At 38.3% G+C, this 16,904-nt stretch overlaps 1 protein-coding gene across 3 annotated transcripts in view; it reads right to left on the reverse strand.

Moving 5' to 3' along the window:
* The window catches only part of ATF7IP (activating transcription factor 7 interacting protein), a 106,909-nt gene that overhangs the window by 82,673 nt on the left and 7,332 nt on the right, over positions 1 to 16,904 (reverse strand). Inside the window, exon 1 of one of the 3 annotated variants that reach the window (XM_035335405.1) lies at positions 6,391 to 7,039. The exons of the other annotated variants lie outside the window; for them this stretch is intronic. The gene's annotated coding sequence lies outside the window, so the exon portion shown is untranslated. Of the gene's footprint in view, positions 1 to 6,390; positions 7,040 to 16,904 lie in introns of those variants that run through there. 3 annotated transcript variants of the gene reach the window in all.

Genomic DNA, 16,904 nt, shown 5'->3' on the forward strand with positions numbered 1-16,904 from the left:
ATATATACACACACATATATATATATACACATATATATATATATATATATATATATATATATATATATGGTGTTCTGTGTTTTTGTGTTAGAGTTCTTGTAATTTTATGATTATGTCCTTTCTTTTTTTTTGGTGGACCTTGCCATTATGCAAAAGTTTCAAAGTACTGCTCCACATCTTAACATCCTAGTGTTGTAGGTTCAGGTTTAGTATTGACTCAGCTTCACAATACTCTGACCTCAGTGCTTGAGCAGACATTTTGTCTAGACCAGCCTTCTTTACCATCAGGACACATGCAGGGGACACCCAAATGGTTTCTTCTCAAAACTCAAACAATCGTAAGCTGACTTTGTTATTCAGTACCAAATGAAGCTTCAAGTTTAAGCACAACTACTAACTTTTTTTTTAAATAGTCAACAAATCCTGAGAATTTCCATCTTGTTCTCAAGGTGAAAACTTCTCAAGAAGAAGACTGCTGCTAACAGTATTGTGGCCTTTCCCAAGTGATACAGGGGATACAGTACTATCGCAGAAGGCCTTCAGTCAGTAGAAATAAAATCCTACCAACAATTCTCAAATTACTACATATGCTGCCTTTGAACAGAGTAATTAACTACTACAGCTACTTAGAAAGAAAAGTTTGTCTTCCATTTTACCATAACTAGAGCAGTGATCACTGAAGTTCTTCCATCTCCCTCTAGGGAAAGTCAACAGCAAATGTGGATTAATGTCACAGATGCACACTGTATTCATTAGCAGACCTAAGATTTAAAAATAAATAAATCATTGTGCTTAAAGATCAGAAGCCTCTCTGACTCTGCATATAAGCAAACAGCACTGTACCTACTAAGAGAAATAATCTTAGCTTTTAACTGCTCAAATATGAGCCAATATTTTATCAGGTTTCTACACATTAAAACACTTCCTTTATTCTGCAAGCTGTTTTTCTAACACCTTGCTAAATGAATGCTAGCTGTGTTAGAGACAATAATTTTTCTTTAGAAGTTGGAAGCAAAGCCTTATCCCAGAGGAAGCTCATCTCCCTTACTGAATTAGAAATAATCATGGCATGTCCAAACCAACTGAGAGCCTGCATCATCTGCTTTAAGTGGCACTAGAGTTAGGTTTTAACCTTTTAACTCTGACAATTCCTATGATAGCTAGATTTTCTGTGACAAATGAACAGCCTTAGATGTGGTTTTGTAATGCCTCCTCCATTGCTGAGCTCACTCCTAGGCTGGAGAATGAGTTATCTACAAAATTTGCCATATTACCATCAGCAAGGTTTCCTGGAATACACATGCAGCTATTGTGCTGGTGTATATGATACTTGACTTATCCTATCCAACAAAAGAAAGCAGCTGTAATACTACAACTTTCTTCCTTTGCAATTAGCTTATGAGACATTAGTTTAAATCTCTGTGCTGCTGTCAACCTTGTAATAGATGGATTAAGACAGCTAATAGGAAATCTTTGGCTACAGCGTGTTTGGAACTCTCTTTCCATCACATCATGTGATAACAAATCCAGAAGGCATGGCAGAGCTTCATAATTTCCATTTCCTGGCCCCATAAAAAGAAAGAAATAACCGCGTGCAGAAGATGCTGATGCTCTAACTGAATGAAAGTTGAAAAACTGCATGAGCGTAACTATCTTCAGTAAATGTAATACATGCATTGTCTGCAGCATTGATTATATGATCTTTCCTAAGCAGAGTTAGGATCTACTCAGAGTAGCTAAACAAGGCGTCATCCTATCCCTCCAGCTTCACTCCCACATACCGTGCAGGCCTATACTGCAACTGATAGCTGTGCTTGTGACTGGTAAGATGAAAATGCCATTTAAGTTCTAAATCAAGGCAGTATAAAAGTCACACTATTCACAGCTTTATTACTGTCTTTAATTTAAAAACAAACACTCAAAAGCAGAAGAAAAACATCACTTCAAGTGAAATTTTAGGGCAGATCTGACCATAAGTTATGAAAAAAGCCCATAACAAAAGAGAAATTAAAATTAAAAATCTAATTGACTACATGCCGCTATGATGACTGAATATTAAGAATTTTACTTCTGTTGACCTTTTGTAATTTCATCCAATAGTTACAAGTTCTGCTGCATGGAGATTAAGCCTTGACCATTAAATGCCCTTAGCTGTCCACTTCCTGAAACTGAAAAGGCACGACTAATGTACACTTGGACAACTTTCTTGACCTTTTCATGCAAGTATCTTATTTGGCTAAGAGCCACAGCACAGAACAGTTCAGAAATTATTCTTGGGCTGATGATTTTGACAACTTTTGTGAGGTCTCACCACAGTAGTAAGTGAAAGGCACCACATTAGCAGGGCAAGGTTTGGCTAAATACGTAGCCAGGTCTGAGTCAAACTAGTGAGACTGATTGTAATGGTTCCAACCAGAGAACTTTATCAAATAATCAAAAATTTGGATTATATGGAAGACTTCATGCCAACACTATCCCGTGTAAGCCATCTGCAGAGTTGCCACAGCGGTTAAGTCATACATTAGCTGCTTCAAAGCCATACACCATCTAAGTGCCATAGGTTGGCCATCCTTTAAGTAAAGCCTGTCTCCAAATGAAGATTGGAGGTCTTTCTGGAGGAAGACAAAACACGAAGACTTACTGTTTCTTTATTCACTTACAATATAATTCAAGAAAAAAAAATCACCACGGTTAAACATTAGTTAGTCTCCCTTCCAGTCTCCCATTACTTCTCTTTTTTCTCTAGACTGGAGATCCTATTTAAATAGATATTTTTGCTTTCTGAAACTACTTATACTCTGGAATTACTGCTTTGAATGACTGCTTTATCCCGATTATCTCTTTAATAAGCTAAAACAGATCTATTCTGTCTTACAGACACAAGATTAGACCGCATAAGCAGAAACATTCTACAAGTCAGAGGAAGTTATGCCACTCTGTTTGGCACCCGTGAAACTACATCTGAATTATGGCACATCCACTTTTGCCACCCCTAATGCAGCAGAGATACTGATAAACTGGAGACAGTCCACTGGAGAACCACCAGAATGGTTAAGGGTGGAGAATGTGGCAGATGAGGTTAAACTAGTGAGTTGAATTTGTGTAGCAAGAAGAATAGATTGCTAAGTGAGAACTAATTGCTCTCTTCAACGACCTAACTGGCATTTATAGAGAAGACAAAAAGAGACTCTTTCCAGAGATGCACAACATACCGACAATGAACAACAGATACAGCTTGCTACAGTGGAAACTCCAGATAGATGTAGAGAACAATTCTTGCTCTAAGGGTGATTAAACACTGAAACAGCTTATCTGGAGAGGCTGTGGAACCTCCACCCTTTCAGACTTTCAGGCCTCACACTGAGGAACCCTGGAATAACCTCATCTAAATTTGAAGCAACCCTCCTTTGAAGATGTCAGATTAGACGACCTCCAGAGGTCCCTTCCAACCTAAATTATTCTGTGAATCAACATTCTTCAGCCAGAGTCACTTCTGTGCTTTTTCCCAGGACCCTTCCTAATTTTTTGACATTTTTAAAACCTATGAACAAGACCGTAACCTGTAGTGATACAGATTTCATATCATCAGTACAACCAGAGGAGTTTAATGACGTAAATGGCTTCCTTAATCTTGTTCTATATTCATCAGAATTTCAGCCCCTTTGCAACTTTTGGACTCTATGATCCCTATGTACTTAATCCCAGGGTCCAGCTTCTTAATCAGCATGTACAATTAGAAATTATGCATTAAAAGTACAATTTCAAATTTTGCTGTGCAACAGTAGACTGAACAGGTCCCACTGAGCAAGTGACCTTGGTGATTCCATTTTTTTTTTTTTTTTTTTTTTTCCACCATATATGAAGTAACAGAACGTCTTTACAGCACCCTTCATAAAGAAGCTTAGCTTGGAACATGCTTCCTTCAGTAACAGTGTTGTCAGTCCCCCACCCCTTCAAGCTTTTAAAAAGGTATTCAATTGACATGGTACAGGTGCTTTTTTGTTTTCCCTAAGAAGGCTGTACTAATGCATAACTGCATTACACATAGTGTTTATGCCAAATAACTGTGTTCTAAAACAAATGTAGTATTATTCTAGATATAATTTTACTTCCATATTTAGTATTTTTCTAGACAAAAAAAAATATTTCCAGTTAACTTTTTTTCGGCTTTTATTTTCCTCTTCATTTCCTGAATTCTTTATTTAGATTATCCTTCCTGAGCTTTTTTAAGCAAGCAGTCTTCCAGGTCTTCAGCAATTTCTTTTGTATTTTAAGAGTTCTTGGGGTGGGACAACACACCTCAGATGAAAAATATTTTCAGCCATTTTTTAATTTATTTAATAGACCTCCTGGGTGCAAGTTACAAAGACCTGTTGGTAGCTTTTGTTTAGAAATGTCTGTCATGGACTTTTCTGTTGTAAATTCTAGAGTAAGTACCTTAGTCACCTGCAAGATACTCAACCACCCCACTTCTACCTGAAATAAAAACAAAAGTAGTCACCGTAATATCCTGTCTTTTCTGTTTCACTACAAACCATGGTACCCTTGTCACCTACATGACTAATAAAGTGAAGAAAAAATCCTAGCAACCTCACCTTTGTTATTATTTGCCATATTAGTCAAGATTTTCTTCAGATAATCACTCTTCTAGATTCTTCATGTCTCACAATGCCATTTTTCCCTCTACCATCCTCACACTTATGCTCTATTCAGAAAATGAGGGAAGGGCCCTGAATTGCTTCTGTCACACCGCAATAAAAGGAAGACAGATTTTAACAGAATTTGATTTTTATATACAACCTCTAAAACAGCTAACTGTGATTGCTAATGTAATTTACTTGGAGAAATCCACCACATACCTATTTGTGTACTTTCTTATACACGCGTGTGCGTGCACATAAACACCATTTTATTGCATTTTTGTTTTAGTCTGGTCATGCATGCAAGCAAAACTGCATCCCATATCAAATCCTAAGTTACCACTAAATAAAACACTTATTACACATTTCAAAGAAAATTAGGTACAAGGAAAAAAATTGGCCAAAGTTGTCAGCATATAGCGTTTTACACAGTCATATCAATACCTTTCTCTATTATCATTGACTTTCCCTCTCCTCAGTATCAACCAGCTGTAGCTCTTTCCTAGCACGTTTATACCTTTTCTCTTGGCCTTAATTCAAAGGCTATTTCAGAGCAGCTCTAGTATTTATAGTCTCTATCAGTTCCTCGTTTTAAGCTCAAATAGTCTGTCTGCCTACTTTGCCCCTCTACCTTCTTAGTTTCACTTTGATCACACTCATTCTTCCATCTGGACCCACCTCCTGTCTACTGCCACTTGTATATCCCTATCTTCAGCTGCCATTTACCTTTCCAGGAGATCACTCTTTCCAAGTATTGCTTGGCCTGTTCATGCATCTCGAAGTCTTTATTTTGTTTAGCTCAGAGACTTCCCAAATCCAGTCATTTTCTTTTACTGTCTGCTTTCCTGTCTCCCACTCTGTCCAAATTTTGGGGGCTATAAAATGGCAACAATGCAAATACACTACTGCATAACCAGCACATCTGCTCAACACATTCCTTTCATGTTACTGCATGCATAACTACAGCACAGCATGTTATGAAATTAGCAATACTGTCATTTTGTTAACATTTGCTATTTTAACAAACTTAGTATCTTCTGAGATTTATCTGAGGGGGAAGATAAGATAAATATATTCTGATCTGGTTCCTATTTGCAAATAACACCTTTTAAAAATTCACATAAAAGCACTTGTGAATGCGCATTTATACTAAAAGATACATGGTTAACAGTTCAGCATCCAGTATTTTGAACAGCTTTACCACCTCAAAAAGATGTCTGTTTAAACCACAACCAGGATAATTAAGTTCCTTCATAATACTGTGAAGCCAAAAAAAAACCAAACCCACACAAACCAAAAGAAACCCACACCACTGGCATACTCCACCTTCTTAATTTTGCACCCTTTTAGGGATAGGCTCCCAGTAGTGCTATGCCCCATTTGCATCAACTGGTGTTGCTACAGAGACCAAAAAAAAACACAGTAGCAGAACAGTGGGGGGTTGCAACCAAAAATATATATATATATATATATATCAACAATAGCAAAAAGAACACTAATATTAGAACACTAGTATTTTTAAAGTCTTCAGTTTAACCTATGCAAACATTTTACAATAATTGTTAGTTAGCATTCTCTCCAATGACAGTGACCCCAAATAATTACATCAAGAAGAAGTTACTTCCAGGCTTCCCAATTTTAATCTAATACAACTGGTATATTGCCAAGGTAGGGGCTGGGCACCTAAGTGGAAAAAATAACTTCAAAGGCCTCAGAAACATTAATGCAGAAAATGAGTTGCTTCTCTTACCTGATGAGAACTTGACACGTGCCAAATGAACTTCCTCCTGTGGGAAAGCCACTGACATGCAGCTCATTTGCATAAGTAGCATGAGCTACAAGTAGGCTTCCAGGTCGGCCATCTTGATACTCAGATCTTGTTTTGTTTACACAGCAGCATAAGTACTATTTTCCATCCAGCCTGAGCTGTGCTGTTGTACCTCCCAGCCAGTAGCCTACAGCAGCTTGTTGCAGCACACAGGAACTCCCACTCCCCCACACAAGTGAATGAATGTGTCAGCAGTGTCACTGCAGCTCACTGAGCATGCCACAGCCTCCAAGGGAACGTTGCAACTGCAAGTGTCCACAATCGGAACTCTTTGTGCTGCCTTCTGTGCTGCCAACTATTTAGCACTGCAGCAACTATGTGCAGCGAGGTACCTCCCACATACCACACGGTAGTACCAACAAGCATAAATTTATTACAGCTCAGCATAAGACGGCACACTAAAACCAAGAAGCGAGCTGAAAATCTCCACCGTGTTTTCACACGCTAGCAATCTAACCACACCGAGGTTCCCTGGTATGCCTTTCCAAATTCATCGGTGTGGCTTGCTCTGCCCAGAAACCAGACTGCTCCTGCAATCCGTGCAAGGGAAACTCCAGGACACATGTTCCTTGCTGCCGAGGCAGAGCCAGACTGCAGCTACAGCTAGCTGGCGCCAGTGAAAATTTACATAAAGGGGGCCCCAGTTCAAGAGGGAGCTGCAGCAGGATGCTGCCAGGCAAGGCTCCCCCCCGGCCCCCAGAGACAGCCACAAGTTCTAGAATATGGAGACTACCCTATCTGCTTACTAACAGTCCAGAGCCACACCAAGAGTCAAGTGGTAATCTCAGTGTTCATAAAAACTGACAATGGTGTCTGCAAAAGAAATGCCCCCTTGAAATGCCCCCCCTAGGAGAACAGCCAATCACTGTGCTGGTCAGGAAGGTTTTGGTAAGCGTTTTATAGTGATTTGCATAACGCTGAATAAATGGCTATGTGCATGCAATCATCTCTAACTGGTATTTCCAATAATTCACAGCCTACCAATAACAAGGAACTGTAGCCTCCAAAGCAGAGTAATCCGGTTTTAACCTACTGAGGACAGGTAATATGTTTGGCCATTTCGTTTAATTTCCTGTTAACGCTTCACTCACCCCTAGCCCACCCCCCTTCACCAGGCTCTCTCTCCAACTACCTAAAAGGGTATAGTGACAGGTAGAGAGAGAAGCTCGGATTTCAGCCTGGCTCCAACTTCAAATAGTTAATTTCTTAATTCTCGCCTTTTTCACTTCCAGTTACAAGCCCCATTGTATTAACAAGTAAGTTATATTTTACAAACGCCTACTTTAAAACTCACCTTACTTTCTGGGGAAAAAAAATAAACCAGGCTTTGCTTACTATTAAATGTGTTTATGTAAAAGATGAATCATTCTCCAATACTTTCCCCTCCACATTTGTAGCCTTATGAGAAACTCCTAGCATATGACACAACTCAAGGCAAATAAATATACCATTTATTGTACTGCTTATAAATATGAATTTGCAAACCCTAAAAAAAATAAGTTAAACCACACTAACGTTGGGTTATGCATGTCTCAACACTGCGGTATTTGCAGCACTGCACCATTCAGTGGCATATACAGGGAAGAGGAAAATGATGGAGACGGATGCCTGCCAATTTGAGTAGGACAAATGCAGAGCCACCTCAGGACCAGGAAAGCCTGTTTTGTGCTCCTGGCCTCTTTTGCTACCCACATTGCTTCTCTTCAGGATGCTAACAGTGTCAGGGATATATATATATATATATATATATATATATATATATATATATAAAAAAAAAATATAAAACCAATTACTTTGAATATCCCTTTTCCACTGCGGAATTACAATTTGCTGTATGGCTGGTTCTAGGTTATTTCAGCATAATGCAGTTTGCTTATCATAACATCACAAAGACTCCAACTTTGTGTCAAAGTATTTAGTAATGCAAATTATTATTCTTTGGTTGTTACAATTCAGGCTCAGATGTTGTATCCAAAAACCTGAAGAGATGCACAAAGCAACAACTGTTATTTTCCCACAATGATTGTCACATTAGAGTAACAACCATTAACCATGTAAGTGATCTGGTGTTACTTGTCTATTTCACATGCATCTTTTGATTTATATTACTTTCAGACAGATTTGTGTACATTAGCACATTTAAGCACTGTTCAGAATACATCTTTCAGTGATGCTTTTGTCATTTGCAGAATGAGTCATCAGCAGAACAGGCTCAGTACTTGGAAATAAAGGGCACCAATGCTGCCTTAAAAAACACAGGCAAAACCTGAGCCCTGCGTTACCTACGTGCAGTTACACACAGCTCTACAGCCTTACGCACAAATTCCAGCACAACACTACCATTCTCACCACTGATAGAGACAGTATAAAGCCAGATCCTTGACTCAGTGTGTTTCTCGTCTCCACTCCAGTCCGCTCGGGGAAATCCGGGCCGGAGCTTGCAGGCAGCCCTGCAACCGGCTTCTCCAGCTGCTGCCTGGGGGCGGCACCACCCCGCTTCCAGAAGGTTCTGAGTGACGTCACGCCCACTCCCGCTGCTCTGCCCTCTTCCCTGAGCCTTGTTGCGCGGCCAGCTAGGGCAGAGGTGATTTTCAGACGCAGCGCATTTCCATGCGGCGGGGTCATGGTCCAGAAGCGCGCAGGCGGGCTGCCAGGAGCAGGGCGGGCAGCCTGCTCGGCTCGGGCCCGCTGACAGGGCGGGTGGCTGGCAGGGCCCCGCCGTGCCTCGCAGCCCGGGCAGGTCGAGCTGGCCACAGAACCTGCGTGGCCGCCATCTTAGGGCCTTCCAAAGGCAGAGGGCGGCTTTGGTGGTGGTGCTGGTTTTGTCTTTAAGTGTCAGAGTAACACTGGAGAAAAAATATTATCACAGTCCATTCCATTCTCCATGGATTGCCGTTACAAAATAAATAAAATGACTTTTTCCTACATTCAATACAGTATGTTAAAAAGCTTCTACTACTTTGTCTTCTCAAAGCCGTTTTTCCCAGTCTTTTCCTCATACATACACACAATTTTCTAGCCTGTGATCAGAAAGGACCTCAAAGAGCAGATATTACAGTCAAAAGTAATAAGGCCAGTTGACTTTAAAGTAATTATTATTAGCTGTATGGTTTCAATTGGTACATATGGTAGACAATATCCTCATTTTAAATGTCATAGTTGATACATCTCAGAATAGAAAGGTACCAAAAAAGTCTGCTACAAAATGATTTCTAAGCATTTCATAGGCAAAATTTGTTTTAAAAAGAGTAAAAAAAAATCATGATGAAACCTGCCTTTAGTAGCTCAAAAGAAAAATAAGGGGAAGAAAATCACAGAACAAGGAATGACTCTTTAGGCAGTACATATGTGACCTAAAACATCCCTTTTTCCTCTGACTTTGTCTTTTTTTTTTCCAAAACATGAAACTGAACAAATAATTCACGTAACAGCCAGAATCTTGGTAGCTCCCTAGCCTTTCTTGAGTAGTCTTTGGACAGCACAGAAAAATCATGCTCATCGCTGTAATACGGAACAGTCTGTCAAATCACATGCTTATCTTAGCCAGAATGGTTTGCTTCAAGATATTTTACAGCTGAAGCCTGTAGCAATAGAAGGAGCAGGACTAACACTAGTTGTATCTGCTTTTCTACTATATAAAAGTGGTTAGAAAGCACTTAAAACAAGAAACATCCAGGCTGCACCACAGTAATATGTTGTGCTCCCGTTGTTTCAGAAAAGTAAAATACTGGTTGACTCGTTAGCAACCACAGAGAAGAAAAGAGTTTCATATTTTACTCAAATTTATCTATATATATTTTTAATTTATTTACTGAATACTGAAAAAACAAAAGGCCTAAACCTGCAAGTCAAGATGATGCAGGAAAAAACGTAATATTCACTTAACTCATAAATCCTTTAAAGACACTAGATTCTGGAGAAAACCATAGTAAATTTTACAGCTAAAAATAAGTTTGAATTTTAACTGTTCCAGAATAATCATTATGTGATTAAGTATTTAAGATTCAAAACAGTTTCTAGTGTTCCACAATCATTTACTTCTACTACTTAAAGAACCAATCAAGTCAGCTGTTTGAAAGTGATTTGCATAGATTAAAGAGCATTGCATTAATTCAGAAATCCATTCCAGTTTGGTTTGAATCCTGCCTGAGATTGTTTTCTCCCAGAATATCTTCCTAAATAGAAGAGCAGCTGTGCGAATTCAGACAATTCTAAGTTTTAAGAAGAACATAAAAAATAATCAAGCCATGTTAGAATGGTTCCAAGCAGTTACAATTTAGGAAGCATTCGTATGTTTATTTGCTACATGAAGCACAAATGGAAAAATAGAATAGTTTTCTTGAATACACCACTTGGAAAAAAAAAAAAAATCTATGAAGTCCTTCAGTGTTGCACATTTCTCTTGGAAATTCATATGTATTTGACACTGCTACCCTATTCGGAGTTTATTGATTTCTGGAAGCCTACCCTTCAAGTTCAGGTATCAGCAGTACAAAACTAATTATTCTAGAATGCAGCAGGTCTCCAAAGTGGAGAATCTGACAATGCAGCTCACGTTTAAAGTGCACAGCGATCAATTCAGTTGAAGTTGATAATTCATTACACACAACTGTTCCTAATTTAAGTCATGCACATATAATTTATATATTTAATAAATGTGTATCTTTGTATTCTTTATAGTGCAGTGTTCACATGCAAGTAAATCTTTTTGTTGTTGTTTTTTTGTTCTTCAGTAGGCAAAAATGCAACTATTAACAACATCGGAGAGAGGGAGAAAGAGTCATACTGACAGTTACCATTGTATTCTGCACACCAACCATTAGTGTATACTTGAACTTCTGGAAACAGGAATGTGTTCCATGTTAACACAGGTTTCAAAACCCACCATACTTTATGCGTTCCAACGCCCACTTTAGGGAAGGAAAAAAAATCATCCAAACAAAAACCCCAACCACATCACACACCCACACATCTCACTACAACAGAAACACTCTATGCCTCCCTGCTGGGCCAGTCATTTCCTACAGCACTTCCAAGAATGATGTTTTTCAAAATGGCCTGTTATAAAGTAAACCAAAGAACAAAGGAAAAGGCAAACGCTGCAGAACCGAGGGGATCTTTCCTCTGAACTCTGGCAATCTCTCTGGGCATCGTGCTTTCTGTAAAATGGGAATAAGCTTACTTAGCTCACAGAATGTTTTGTTTTTTTTGGGGGTACCAAAAAAGGCACAAAAAGAATTGTGTGAAAGACACGATGTACATGTACGTTACTGTACTCAAGTCTAATACATCTGAAGAACTACTCCTTACAGTGAATGTCAAAAAATATGCCACTTCCCTTTTCATGTTCCCATGAAAGAGGGGTTAACAAAAAAACAGCAGAATCAATAGTGCTTGGCACTTTTCACATATATGTATGGTAACATGCGTTTTAGACAAAATTTCATGCCCTTCAGTAACTACCAAGTAGGACCTCAGTTGTCTTATGATAAAGAATGAATTCTTTTTCCTTGCTTCAAACAATGATTTATTAACATCTGGAATTAATCAGCAACAATAACTGACGAAAACCATGTAAACAAACCTCAGCAATCATTTTTAAGACAGGGGTCAGGATGACTTGACTTGGTATCTTGCAAGAAATCAGAAAGATTGTTTGGGGGATGGGAAGCAGGAAATCTCATTACATTATGCGTATGCATTTATTGAGGCACACTTTAGCAAAACAAGTAGAATTTGTTGTCCAACTTTTCAGACATTTGGAAGTGCCCAACTGATTTATCTTACCTAGTTCCTTAACCAAGAAAAATGACTATGAAATAAAAACTGCCTTAAGTTAAGACCACTGAACAAAATTCCACTAGCAATAAATAATAAGACTACCCACCTAACTGAATTTCAGCATCACCTCTGATTGTACATTTGCATTATTTCTATCACTGACTTCTTACCCTAATGCAGGGAGAGCCTATAACCACTTACAGATTTACAGTTAGCCAAAATCAACAATCCACCTAGCCTTAAATTCCTGACTTTCACTGACTTCTTTATTATTTCTTACACCAAATACACAGGTAAACATGCAACAACATTTCTTGAGAACCTGATGTGCATTATCTGCTCAAAATACTTTGTTTCTTCAGAACAGGGTACTACCATTACTACTAGAAGATTTATGCAAGGAAATATTTAAAGATCAATTTAACCACCATGTGCTTTGTTGCAGAATATGCTAAAAGCACCAGGTCAATGTGCAAAAATACTGAGGAAGAAGTAAACTTTCAGGCATTTAATATAGACTTTCACAATCTTTGTACTAACGTCAACTTCAGACAGGAAAATATTATTAACTATATCCTGGTAAGTTACCCAGCTCTTCTGCTGTTCCTAATGTGTTTGTGGATAACTTCAAATAACCCCCTATATAATTACTGTAAAATTAACATGCATCTAGCTTAAGACCCCATCAGTTAGGTATTTAAGACAAACTCCAAGAAAGAAGATAATCGAGTTGTGAGGAAAAACATCTTAACCTCTTCCTCCTATATTGTTCTCCCCCTCCCGAATGGAAAAAAATCTGAGCACGGCTTTTCTCCCAGCTTCATGCCCCTGGACACCAACACCTACCAACAACCTTTTAATGAGCGTCAAGCATGACAAATAGCTAGGCCTCCTTTAACCAGTAACATGCACAGGAAATGCCTACGACACATGAAGCCACCAGCATTTTGAAACTCAGACTTAACCAAATAAAAGAACAATTTAACTTGGAACTTTCACTCCATCATTTGCAGTACTTCTACAGGATTTATGCTGCTATAATTGTTGAATAGCAAATAACTTGTACCTGTAAAATGGTTAACATTTACATGATCATCACTATTCAAATGTATTTACTCAGGTTTTGTCGTTCTCATTTAACACTGGGGAAAAAAATAACGTTGAAAACACGGTATCAAATGTAAATCTAGCCACTCAATTACAAAAGTGTAATTAATTTCATAAAGAATTTATTTTAGGTGTTAGTTAAACCATGAGGCAAGTTTTTGCGAAAGGGCAGCATGAAGTAAGAGCTCTTCTGGCCTGGTGAGGAAGCAAGCCAAAATTAAATCATTTGTTTAACAAGAGATGCGGGTATGACCTCTGACCTCTCCTGTCCCACCCAATCTACCCTGTAACTGAGAAAGGATAGAGGTCTGTGAATTAATTCAGGGGAGGGGGGGGAGGGGGAGAGGAGGAAACCACACCCTCCTGCTGACAAAAAAAAAAAAAAAAAGAAAAAAATGCAATACTTTAAGGTATTTTATACAGGTTAGAATTCTAGCATTTTGATTGAACAAAATTTGTAATTGTTTCTCAGCAAAGCAGAGCTAGTGCTTACCTCCAACTTCTGAAGCATGTGGTGCCAACAGCTCTGCTCATTTGCATACAGTCAAGCTAAACTGCTGCAATGAAGAACACTTCGGCAGCCATTTTGAAACTGCACTGTCTCAGCTGCACTGAAAACGTGATTAAGATGGCTGCACTGTGCACTCAAGACCAGCCATTCAGTGACAACTCAGCAGTGGATAAAACATTTATACAGCAGAGCACCTCCCTCTTCGCCACACTGCAACAAACAGCATAGGGAGAGAAAGGCCAGAGAAATGGGTTTTTAGGCAGAAAATGGTTAATGCATGGCTGCAACGTTGCAACTACTCAGAGCACCACTGGCAAAGAGAAAAGAAAATAAACCAAAACCCACTAGAAATTAGGAGAGGCAGCCTTGCTAGGCCTGCAATTAGGATTTATATCACACGCACTTCAAATCCTCCCTAACTCCAGGCAGTTCGGAATCCACTTCACATATTAACAACCATAGATAGAGCCCCTTCATGCCTAGAACTGATAAACATTACGGCATATTTTTCAAGAGTAGCCTGATTTCAATCCTTTAAATAAAAGTATCCGTACCTCTGCTTCAAAAGGGATAGTATTGCTAATTTTGAAATTTGAAATATTAGTTGTCCAATTGTTTTACTTGTGAAAAACAAAAAAAAAGACAGTTTGCTTTAGAAATAAGGAAGCTAGAAAACCCCACAACTCAAGAACACTCAGGAACTTCAGTCACCACAGAAACCACTTATCTAATTCTTTAAGTCATACAGTATACAAGTTCACCCTCCCCAAAGATCTAGAATCCCTTCATCAATTTTTAGTATTTTTTTTATTTTTTTTTTTAAGAAAAGAAGTTTTTTTTTTTTAAATGCAAAGAAGTTTGTCCTTAAAGAACTGATTTGGGAACCTGGTGGGGAGTAGGCAGAGGAGGGGGAAACAGAGTGCCAGATGAATACACAGTTTCAAACGCAAGCTGAAGTAAGGTTCCCCTTTAGATTTTGTTCATTAATGCCAATCATCTGCTGCCATACAGGCAACAACAGTGCATCAGATCTGGAGGGAGCACTGCCATATCTACCTTGCTGCATCATGTATTCTGTCCTCTAGAAAATCCAAATACAGCTATTTTAAAATAATTGCAAGAGCAGATGGGGCTATTTTGAAGGAAATTAATGTTGATTTTTTCTTTGTAAAGCTTAGGAAAATAGAACATGCCCTCCATCCATTTTTCTATTAAAATTTCTAAACTTACATAACTGTGCATGTATCTGTTGCCAGTTGTAGCTGGTTGTTTCAGGACTGATTAATCATGCCAGCAGTAGTTGTCTGATGCGCTCAGCAGCACTAGTATTTCAAATTTAATATATTTGAATGCACTACCTGGCTAATACAAGGACAAAGGAAAAAGTGTGGTTTGCAACACAAGGGAGAGAACATCTAATACTTATAGTAAGCTACATTAATTATTACATTCGGAGGATTAAATTAAAATATGCTTTAAGTTCAAATGCCCAAAAGACTAGTCTCTTAAGCAAAATTTTGAGGACGGGGGCACAATTTCATTACACACCAGACACTTGAAAATTACCTACTAAGGCTTTTTTTGGTCAAGATCCATTACACATCAAAATGAACTTTACAACAAATTTGAAAGAAATATTTTTTGAATAACCAGTTATAACCCCAAGTTGTTTACTCTGAACTTTACACATAAAATGTCTTCACCTTACAATGATTTACAATAACTTTTAACATTTCAAAACTCAAACTTACTATTTCATTTATGACAAATACGTTCACTTTGATTTCCACGGTAATGAATGTTTTATATGGAAGAGAATTCTACAGTTAGCACATCCACAACATTCCTAGATCAAAATTTGCATTCTGATCTCCAGTCCTACAAGTTCAACATAAACCTAGGGGGGTTCTCCACTGGAACGCAAGAGCTACACTTGTACAATACTGCATTCTCTGACATTTGGTCCTGGAGCTCTCTATATGGAAACTCAGTAACTTGAATAGGTTTGCATAGGCAAAACTACTTTGGCCTACTTTAAAAAAAATAAAAATAGAGAGAACACTTCCTCTGACCCACAGAAAACAGAACTCACGTCACATGCTGCATCCAGTCAATCACCTCATCAGAAAACTTCACGAACACAGAGGCGCTAACATGTTAATACAGACACCCAGTCTCAAGAAATCTAATCAAATGCTAAGGAACCACATGCATGTATTCACACTTCATTTCAGCATACTTAACTCCACAGACATGTTAATTATTTAAAAATATTAGCCAAAATGAATATTAAAATAAGGCCAGATATTTAATTAAACATCAAATTGTGATCTGAATAATGCATTTGTGAATACTTTGGTCAAGGAACCATGAAGTGAATCCATATTAATGCAGAACTGCTACTTAAATGTGAGATGGCAACTTCTTACTGCTACTTAGGGTAGCATCTATACAGGTTCTCCAAAATTCAGAAATAAATGTGGAAATTAGGCATTTTTAAAACAATCTGAAATCGGAATTTAACTGAAGTTACCTCATATGTTTACATTTCTCTTACACAAGAAAAACTCCCAACATCCTTAACTCTGCCCTCTTTTAACGACAAGCCAACCCACTGAAGTACTATTTCAGCAAGTTCAATTATTCTAGTCATAAGTTAATTTCTAAAATGGAGCTTCCCCTTTCCAACCTTCTCATGAACATCAAACAGGAAACTCAGAGAACTGTAGCCTGTCATTTCCCTGTTTCCTTCCTCACAAGGAAGTAATACAAGCCCCCTCCCCCCCAGTGCCATTATGTAGGGTCAGATTTTATAGTATGGCTCCGACCCTAAAGAATCAATTGTCAAGGCAGAAAATTACAGATTTTCAGACGGGGTTTTAAGTTTTCATATCATAATGTCAGCAAAAAGAAGTCAAAGCAAAAAAAACATTTATTTTGCTAAAGTTGTAGATCTAAAGATCAGTCTACTACTTATCATCCACACTTCTCTGGGCACAAAACACATCTCATCCATATTATTTACTCTCTTTCTTTT

This window comes from Oxyura jamaicensis, chromosome 1 (genome assembly GCF_011077185.1).
Source record: "Oxyura jamaicensis isolate SHBP4307 breed ruddy duck chromosome 1, BPBGC_Ojam_1.0, whole genome shotgun sequence".
Lineage (NCBI taxonomy): Eukaryota > Metazoa > Chordata > Aves > Anseriformes > Anatidae > Oxyura > Oxyura jamaicensis.